The sequence below is a fragment of the Aethalodelphis obliquidens genome, unplaced genomic scaffold (assembly GCF_003676395.1).
Source record: "Aethalodelphis obliquidens isolate GAN/ISIS:26980383/991018 unplaced genomic scaffold, ASM367639v1 scaffold10, whole genome shotgun sequence".
Taxonomy (NCBI): Eukaryota; Metazoa; Chordata; class Mammalia; order Artiodactyla; family Delphinidae; genus Aethalodelphis; species Aethalodelphis obliquidens.
Window position 1 is genome coordinate 10,921,614 of NW_020837954.1, and position 10,577 is coordinate 10,932,190.

Below are 10,577 nucleotides of genomic sequence, written 5' to 3' on the forward strand. Positions count from 1 at the left end.
GTATTTAGGTTTTTTGTTTTAAAGTCAATTTTGTCTGATATAAGTATTGCTATGCCAACTTCCTTTCTGTTTCCATCTGCATGAAATATCTTCTTCCATTCCCTCACTTTCAATCTGTATGTCTTTAGATCTGAAGTGAGTCTCTTGTAGGCAGCATATATATGGGTCTTGCTTTTTATCCATTCAACCATTCTATGCCTTTCAATTGAAGCATTTAGTCCGCTTACATTTAAAGTAATTATTGCCATTTTGTTAATTGTTTTCTGGTTGTTTTTGTAGTTCTCTTTTGTTCCTTTCTTCTTCTTTTGCTCTCTTCCCTTGTGATTTGATGACTACCTTTAGTGTTATGTTTGGATTCCTTTCTCCTTTTTGTGTGTGTATCTATTATAGATTTTTGGTTTCTGGTTACCATGAGATTCATATATAACAACAATATATATTTTAAGTTGATGATCACTTAAGCTCAAACACATTTTAACAACCCTGCATTTTTACTCCCCCCAAAACAATTAATATTTTGACATCATATTTTGCCTCTTTTTGTTTTATGTATTGTGGGTATAGATGATTTTACCTGTTTTGTCTTTTAATCTTCCTACTAGCTACATAAGTGTTTGATCTACTACTTTTATAGTATGTTTGCCTTAACCAATGAGACTTTTCCTTTCATAATTTTCATATTTCTAGTTGTGGCCTTTTTTTTCTGCTTAAAGAAGTTCCTTTAACATTTCCTGTAAGACCAGTTTAGTGGTGCTAAACTCTTTTAGTTTTTGCCTGTCTATAAAACTCTATCTCTCCTTCAAATCTGAATGAAAATCTTGCCAGCTAGCATATTACTGGTGGTAGGTTCTTTTCCTTTCATCATTTTGATGCAGTTGACCCTTGAACAACACAGGGGTTAGATGACTCCACCCTCCTGCACAGCTGAAAATGCACATATAACTCTACAGTCGGCCCTCCATATCCATGGTTCTACATCCGTGAATTCAACCAACCATGGATCATGTAATACTGTAGTCTTTATTGAAAAACACTTGCTTATAAGTGAACCTGCACAGTTCAAACCCATGTTGTTCAAGGGTCTACTGTGTATTGTACCACTCCCTTCAGGTCTGCAAAGTTTCTGCTTTATGTAACTAGCTGCTTTTCTCTTGCTGCTCTTTAAGATTTTCTCTTTATCTTCAATTTTTGCCATTTTAATTACAACATATCTTGGTTTGGGCCTCTTTGGGTTCATCTTGTTTAGGATTCTCTGATTCCTGGACCTGGAATGTATGTTTCCTTTCCCAGGACAGGGAAGTTTTCAGTTATTATTTCTTCAAGTAAATTTTCTGCCTTTTTCTCTCTCTCTTCTTCTGGGACCCCTATAATGCAAATGTTAGTACACTTGATGTTTTCCCAGAGGGTTCTTAAACTGTCCTTTTGTTGTTGTTGTTGTTGTTCAGCTTCACTGGTTTTTACTACTTGTCTTCCAGTTTGCTGACCTATTCCTCTATATCATCTAATCTACTATTGATTCCTTCTAGTGTATTTTTTTACTTCAGTTATTGTATTCGTCAGCTCTGTTTGGTTCGTCTTTATATTTTCTAACTCTTTGTTAAACCCTTCACCATGTGCATCCATTCTTCTCCCAAGTTCCTTGAGTATCTTCATGATTATTACCTTGAACTCTTTATCAGGTAGTTGCTTATCTTCACTTCACTTACTTCTTATTCTGATGTTTTGTCTTATTCCTTCACATGGAACATATTCTTCTACCTCCTCGTCTTGTCTAATTCTCTGTGTTTATTTCTATGTATTAGGTAGGTTGGTCACATTTCCCAACATTTGAGAAGTGGCCTTATGTAGGAGATGTCCTATAGGCCCCAGCATCACACTCCCCTCCAGTCACCAGAGCTATATGCTCTAGGGGTACCCACTATGTGGGCTGTGTGGGTCTTTCTCCTGTGGCAGAACCAACTACTGTGGATGTGCTGGTAGGCAGGGCTGGCCCCCAGCCCAGTTGGCTGCCATGCCATGCCTTGTCTGGTGGCTGCCAGCCCACTGGTCAGTGAGGCCAGCTCCCAGCATAGCTGGCTACACAGCCTGGGGGTACCTGGGGCTGCTGCTGGTCTGCTGGTAGACTGAACCAGGTCCTGGTGTGTGGCTGCAGGGCCCTGAAGTGGGGAGTTACCAAGGCTGGCTTCCTGATATACAGGGCTGGGTTCCAGCACAGCTGGCTGCAACTCAAGGGAGTCCTGGGGCTGGTGCCGGTTCCCAGGGTGGCTGACCATGGGGCCCGTGGTTAGTTAGAAATCTTTGATTTCAAGTAATGAGAACCCACTTTAGGGGCTGTTGAAAGGCTGCTGAACAACCTCTCATAGGACCCGGGACAGACTCTTGGGTCAACATGCTTAATCCTGGAAACTGAGAACAGGAGACACGCAGGAAACCTAGCAGCCACTCTTGCTCTCTCTGTTGCTGTCTGAGGTCAAGAGTCTTTCTTTTTCTTTCTAAATCCCTATCTTACTGTCCTCTCTGAGAACAGATTTTCTTTACCCACTCATCCACATGAACCTGACTTACCATTTCTGCTCTTCAATTCACCTTTCATGTGGAGAAAAGGGAACCTTCCTACTTGTTGGTGGGAATGTAAATTGGTACAGCCACTATGGAGAACAGTATGGAAGTTCCTTAAAAACTAAAAATAGAACTACCATATGATCCATCAATCCCAGTCCTGGGTATATATCTGGAGAAAACCATAATTCAAAAAGATACATGCACCCCCAATGTTCATCACAGCACTATTTATAATAGCCAAGACATGGAAGCAACCTAAATGTCCATCAACAGATGAATGGATAAAGAAGATGTGGTATATATATATATATATATATATACACACACACAATGGAATATTATTCAGCCATAAAAAGGAAAGAAATACTGCCATTTGCAGCAACATTGGACCAGAGATTAACATATTAAGTGAAGTAAGTCAGACAGAGAAAGACAAATATCATATGATATCACTCATATGTGGAATCTAGTTTTTTTAAATGATACAAATGAACTTATTTATAAAACAGAAACAGACTTACAGCCTTCGAAAACAAACTTATAGTTACCAAAGGTGGGGGGCTAAATCAGGAGCTTGGGATTAACATACACATACTACTATATATAAATAGATAACCAACAAGGACCTACTGTATAGCACAGGGAACTCTACTCAATATTCTGTAATAACCTTTATGAGAAAAGAATCTGAAAAAGAATGAATATATGTATATGTATAACTGAATCACTGTGCTGTACACCTGAAACTAACACAACGTTGTAAATCAATTATACTCCAATAAAATTTTTTTTAAAGTCACTTTCAGCCCTTCAGTGATTTTCTAGACCAGCTTTCTACAAATAGTTGGCTCAGTTTTTCCAAATTCCTGTAGTTACATAGAAGGAAAGATAACTAAAATATTAATTTTAGTTATCTATAAGTGGTAGAATAGAGAATAGTTTTCTTTTTTACACTAGTTTGTGTTTTTTCAAATTTTTCTACAATAAACATGTATTACATTTATAATCAGCAAGGGAAAAAAAACTGCTGGACTGGATTTTCTTTACCTCATCCCAATGTTCCATCACCAACACCTTCTTTCTTTATATCTCTACCTCACCCCTTCCTGCTAAATAATCTTTGGAAACAGAAAGTATTGTTAGCATAACACATCTAAGCTAAGCAATGAGGGCCAGTCATTATCAGCAATGGAGGGTTTTTTTATCTTACATATTATTTGCTCTGAGGAATTTGGAGGACCTGAAAAGTCAAGTGCCATTTCTCCAGGATAAAGCTGGGACCCTGGAGGGAGGACTTACCAATTTTGTGGGGCAGGAGAGGAAGGAAGGAGACCCACCCAAGGTGGACACGCTATATGGACTGTTGGGCAAATCTCTGGAGAAAGTAAAAAAATTGTTTGGCACCCTCCTGTGGACTTGGTGTGCAATCATGAATATTTAATCGTATGAGACAGTCCTCCTCATATTGATCTGTCAGATATTACAGGTGTAAATAAGGAATAGCAAACAAACAAAACAAAACCACAGTCTGAGAAATCAGACAATAAGTAACAAATGAGAGTTTCAAAAAGTGTCAAGAAAGACATCTGATTCTCTCTTCTCCTATGGTCATTGTCTTCCCTCTTGCCTAGCTCTTACATAAGTATTTTAGAAGCCAAGAAAAAAATGCTAGTGTGTATACATATATATATATATATATATACATATATACACACATATATATATATACATGTATATATATTTGTGTGTATATATAACATACATACAATAATGGGACACTTTTGAAATCACTGCTATCCTGTTAAGTCATATCTAGTCCTAGCTTGCACCCATAGGCTGCAATGAACATCATCCTAGGCTACACATGTCAGGTTTCAAATAAGCATCACAATAAAGGAGAGAACAGTTCACAATTGCTTACTTCTTAGTTTTTACTAAAAATTAAGGTTTCTAAGGGTTAAAAATTCTAATTAATATATGTACTTAAAACTACTAAAATTAATAAGGAAAACAATTTCATATGCAAGAAATTTTTTAAGAGGTCTAAGAAATGGAAGACCCATTTTGTTAAGAAAAAGAAAATGATTTTGCCCTACAGCTGGTTATTTCTAAATGGGAAAGAAAAAAGGAGACAAATAAAATGGGCGTAGGAAGTTGTAAAAGGTTTGCGGAAAAAGGGATCTTTAGAAAGGAATTTTATGTGTGGTCAGGACTGGCTGAAATTGGATTAAATTTAATTAAGTAGGACTTCCCTGGTGGCGCAGTAGTTAAGAATCCGCCTGCCAATGCAGGGGACACAGGTTCGAGCCCTGGTCCGGAAAGATCCCACATGCCGCGGAGCAACTAAGCCCGTGCGCCACAATTACGGAGCCTGTGCTCTAGAGCCCGCAAGCCACGACTACTGAGACCACGCGCCTAGAGCCTGTGCTCTGCAACAAGAGAAGCCACTGCAATAAGCCTGCGTACCGCAATGAAGAGTAGCCCCCGCTCCCTGCAACTAGAGAAAGCCTGCGTGCAGCAATGAAGACCCAACGCAACCAAATTAAATAAATTTATTTTTAAAAAAAATTTAATTAAGTAAATGAGTTTTAACTTCTCTGGAAAAAAATAAACAAATAAAAATAAAGGAGAGAACATTCCTCCATCTTCTAAAAGGACTACAAATAATCCTATCTGGACATGTTGGACCTTGCCCAATTTATTTTTAATATTAATAAAGAAAATTTTGACAATTTTCTTCATTCTGATATGACATAGTCTTGGTTCAAAAAATTCTTCCTGTGACTAACTTATCTCTCTCCTGTGGTCATGAAGCCCATTTCTCCTTGTTCTATTCTTCCTGTGGTGGAGAATAACAGCGGCTTACCATCTTCCCCAGAAGCCCTTCATTGTTAGAGCCCACCGTGACATTGCCTATCCATTCTTTAAACACCAAGCAATCCATGTATTTTTGACCTCTCCTCATACGTTTCATTTTCCTATTCCAATCAAATTTATGGTTTCCCTTTTAATCTACTCCAAGTTTTCTCCCTCTCCTAAACCATGGAACCAAATCAAATATGTGAACTTCTGGGTGATTTCTAAGCATTACACATTCCCTATTATAAATGAAAGAAACACAGAATTGTAAAGAGATTTCTTTGATGTTCTGGAATATATGGCTATGCTGAAGCAGGCAGTAAGAACTGTCTCTTTTTAGTGCTGGACAAGTCAAAAGAACAGGTTATTTATTTGTGAAAGCTATTGATACTTGGTAAAATGGCGACATCTAGTGCCCACATCTGCAAGAGGAGGATAGGAAGAAAAGTGTAAATCAATTACAGTGCAAAATGACAACTCCAGAAACTAGCAGGGCCAAGGCAATTTAATAACAATAGGTCCACTGACTCTGGGGACCATAATTCTTAGTCTATTGACTGGGTCACTGGAGCAGCTTAACAACTAATATAGCCTTTTTCCAGAGAGAAACACACTGTTCTGAATGTGCTAAGTCCCATTGGAGGTTTACAAAGAGGAGTGAGGAGAAGAAAACCAGCACCTACTTCATGCCTGGCACTGCTGTAAGCGTTTGCATCCTTTTTTATTTTTTCATGTAATCATGACATCCATCTTATGAGACAAGTATTATCCCCATTTTACAAATGAGAAACAGAGGCCCAGAGAGGCCAAAATCTTACCCTTTGGTTACACATCAGAGCAAGGCCTAACTCAAACCCACATTCTTTCCCTTGCACTGCCCCAAGAGAGGATGCATAGGAAAGCTTCTCAACCCCCTTTCCAATCCATCACTCTCCGCAGGGAAGACCAGGGGGACGCTGCTGGTCCAGTGCCACCACCAGGGGGTCGTCCCTGTGATGTACAACTCCCCTAAAAGGCACCAAAGGGGCAATCTGAAAACATGGGACACAAGAGTACAAACACTAGGCTAGAATAAGGACCGGGTAGCAAGAGCATTTCCTGTAGCCCAGTTTGAACATTATTTTTTTGTCTTGCCATTATTTTTGTCTGCCTTTAAATCAGAAGCTCCTAGCTGCCAGGGGCTATACTCTTGATATGTCATAGTGTTGCTAAATAAATATTGACCCGTTGACTAATTTAAAGCACAATGAAAGCTCCTTGTTCGTCTCTTTTGTCACAACAAAGCTCCTGGCATTGACGCAGACAATCCAAAGAGGGAAGCTTGCATTTTTGGGAAAGAACAGAGGAATTCAACTGCTGGGACAAGAAAAAGCTGCCAGGGATTAAGCCCCTGTCAGACACCCCCGACGAGCGTGACTAACTAAAGTTGCTCCCCAGGCTAACGAACCAGCACATGTACCAAAGGCAGAGAACAGACAGAAGGGGTCAAAGGTACCTGTTCTTATGAAAGTTGGGCATTGTGTGAAGAAGTAGAGTATCTTTAGGATATGACATTTTCATTCATGTATGATATTACATTTTTAATTCAGCCATTAGGTCTCTTAGGTAAATGAATCAATGAGGCAATTAGAGAAAGTGTATAGGGGCTTCCCTCGTGGCGCAGTGGTTAAGAATCCGCCTGTCAATGCAGGGGACACAGGTTCGAGCCCTGGTCCAGGATGATCCCACATGCCACGGAGCAACTAAGCCCGTGTGCCACAACTACTGAGCCTGCGCTCCAGAGCCCGCGAGTCACAACTACTGAGCCCATGTGCCACAACTACTGAAGCCCGTGCGCCTAGAGCTTGTGCTCCACAACAAGAGAAGCCACCGCAATGAAAAGCACACGCACTGCAGCAAAGAGTAGCCCCTGCTCGCCGCAACTAGAGAAAGCCCATGCACAGCAATGAGGACCCAACACACCCAAAAATAAAAACAAATAAATAATTTTTTTTTAAAACCCCAGCAATTATATTATCACAAAAAAGAGCAATGAGCAGCTCCTGATATTACAAGGATAAAAATATGTAAGAAATAGAATTAAGGGAATTCCCTGGCGGGCCAGGGGTTGGGACTCTGCGCTTCCACCGCAGGAGCCATGGGTTCAATCCCTGGTCAGGGAACTAAGATCCCGCAGGGCGTGTGACATGGCCAAAAAAAAAAAAAATTAAAAAGAATGGAAAATGCAGTGAGTTCCTTAAATTTTATGGGTAGTTTTTGTTGCTGTTTACTAAAGGAAGCATCACTTGAAGTATAAATGCCTCCAGGAAAGTTTTCTTGAGAATTCTATTCTAACTAGAAAGATGAAACCAAAAAAAATTGAAAGGAATTTTATATTTCTTCTAACACATGTCCACACACACATCCCCTCAATTTTGATGATCTGTAGGCAACTGTAAAATATTCTCAAAGAAAAGAAGACCTTAGGCTGTTACATATTCCAGCCTAAGTTAAAAAAGTAAACTAGTATTCCGTAAGGGAGTTGACTGAGTATCTGAAGGCTTCCCAATGAGTCAATAACATCTTCCAATAGAATCCAGCCACTTCGCTTCTAGGTTTGTCCTAGAATCTCTATACAGAGAACACTCATTATAACGCTGTGAGCCTTCCTCTCATGTTGCAGTGGGGCTGGGGGATAGACAAGTCTAGGACTTGTCTAGCTGTGCCTTTCAAGTGTGAAGTTAAGCTCATGGCTCCCATCAGTAGCACAGAAGGTTGGAAGGTTCCAGAGAAGTCAGCATCTGTGCTTATCTACCCATTCTCTCTTGGGCCGGGAGGGGGTTTCTATAAAAAAAGACAAACAAAAAAACCCCACAAATTCGCCAAATCCCCACCTACGCTGTGCGGTGCACTCTATTGCCTGGGAATATAGCTTTGCCAACCAGCCCAAAGTAGGGTGCAAATGGCTGATGGGGAAGGACAAAGGGAATACTACCGCGTGCAAAGAAACTGAGGTGTGAGAACATGTTTTTTCAGGCAAAAGCAAATCATTCAAAAGAACTGGCACAAAGGGTGTGATCGTGGGGAGAGATGACACTGAAAACGTAGGCAAGGGACAGGTTATGAAAAGTCTTGCATGAGTGCTAAGGAGGTATATACTTTATAGTTCAGATGGGTGTTTCTCAGATATAAGTAGTGTAAAAGGAAAAAAATTCTCACAGATCCTGTCTTGGTTTCAATTCTCTTTAAATATCATGGCAGAGACTGTTTATAATTCCCTTATATTCATTCTCCCCACCTTCCTTTTAGTTGACAGAACTCCTCAGATTTTACCTCGAGCCTACATTTTCCAGCCTCCCTTGCAACTGAGTATGGTCACATGACCACGTTCTGGCCAGTGAGAAGTAAGTGGAGAGGAAGGTCTACAACTTCTGTGTCCTGTTCTCATGAGGAAGCTGCTTGCCCTTTACTTCCTCTCAACTCCTTCCCACAGGCTGGAAATCCAAAGAAGTGGTGACAAACCAGCTCCAACCCCACGAATGAAAGCAATACTCCTGGACCTCACTCCTCACACGTGGTCTGTGCAACCAGCATCACCTGGGAGTTTGTGGAAGTGCAGGAGCTCAGCCCGCACCACACCTACTGAAGCTGATTCTGCAGTTAAATAAGATCTCCAGGGAATTCCCTGGCGGTCCAGTGGTTAGGACTCTGTGCTTTCACTGCTGAGGGCCAGGGTTCAATCCCTGGTTGGGGAGCTAAGATCCCTCAAGCCGAGGGGCATAGCCAAAAACAAAAAACAAAAAAAGTTTATCTCCAGGTGATTCATAGTCACATTAAATTTTGAGAAGCACCAATCTAGGAGAAGGCAGGGGAGTGAACTAGTAGGAAACTGGGTCTCCAGATAATGCTACACTACTGGACAACTTACTAGCTCAGATGTTTATGAGACAGTGGACCTTCTACATTTGTTTAAGCCATCTTTTTAACCTCTGTTTGATCCAATATTCAAACTATAGTAAATATGTACAAATGTAAAACACAGTATGAATACCCATCCTTATAGATTTTTTTTCATTTATTTATTTATTTGGTTGTGCCGGGTCTTAGCTGCGGCAGGCGGGCTTCTTAGTTGTGGCATGTGAACTCTCAATTGCAGCATGCACGTGGGATCCCTGACCAGGGATTGAACCCGGGCCCCCTGCAATGGGAACAGAGTCCCATCCACTGTGCCACCAGGGAAGTCCCATCCTTATAGATTTGTTTTTTTTAATATAAGTGTATTTGTGTATTCCGTTTGCAACCGCACACCTCAGATGGGACTCGAACCCAACTGCACTTCGGATGAAACTCGAACCCACAATCTTCCAACTGAAACAACACAACTCGTCTCAGGACTTAATGAAGCTCAGGTTCTTTATTTCTCGGCACAGAAGGAATTCAGCAAGAGGCAAAGTGATAGGTCAGAAGTAGATTTATCAATATCCTTTGTAAAGAGGTTGCAGGAAAATGGGAGAGGATGGTCATGTCCCAGGTCTCAGGCGAGTTCCTGGGATGGGCCACCCAGCGAGGGTCCTTGGCTTCACACAGGAAAGAATTCAAGAGCGAGCCACTGTAAAGTGAAGCAGAATTACACACTCCATAGGCAGAGTGCAGCCCGTCTCAGAAGGCGAGAGTGGCCCAAAACATGGAGTGGTTAGTTTTTATGGGCTGGGTAATTTCACAGGCTAGTGAGTGGGAGGATTACTTCAATGACTTGGTGGGAAGGGGCAGGGTTTCCAGGAATTTGGGGCACTGCCCACTCTTTGGCCTTTTATGGTCGGCCCTGGAACTGTCATGGTGCCTGTGGGTGTGTCATTTAGCATATGCTAATGTATTATAAGGAGCGTATAATGAGGCTCAAGGTCTACCGGAAGTCGAATCTTCCACCGTCTTGGGCTTAACTGGTTCTAACCAGTTTTTGTCATATCCTCAACAGCTATGTCATTCTTTTATAGGTTGTGCCCTGAACCCTTCTCTCGTGTCTCACTTTGACTTTATTCAGTACCGGCACCACTACTAAATCACATATACTATAGTGGTTTTATTGAGTAGTTGAGCTGATTATATGCTGGTCCAGAGCCACAAAATTTAAAAAGAAAATTATAAATGAAATAAAAACTATAAAACCAATAAAAATC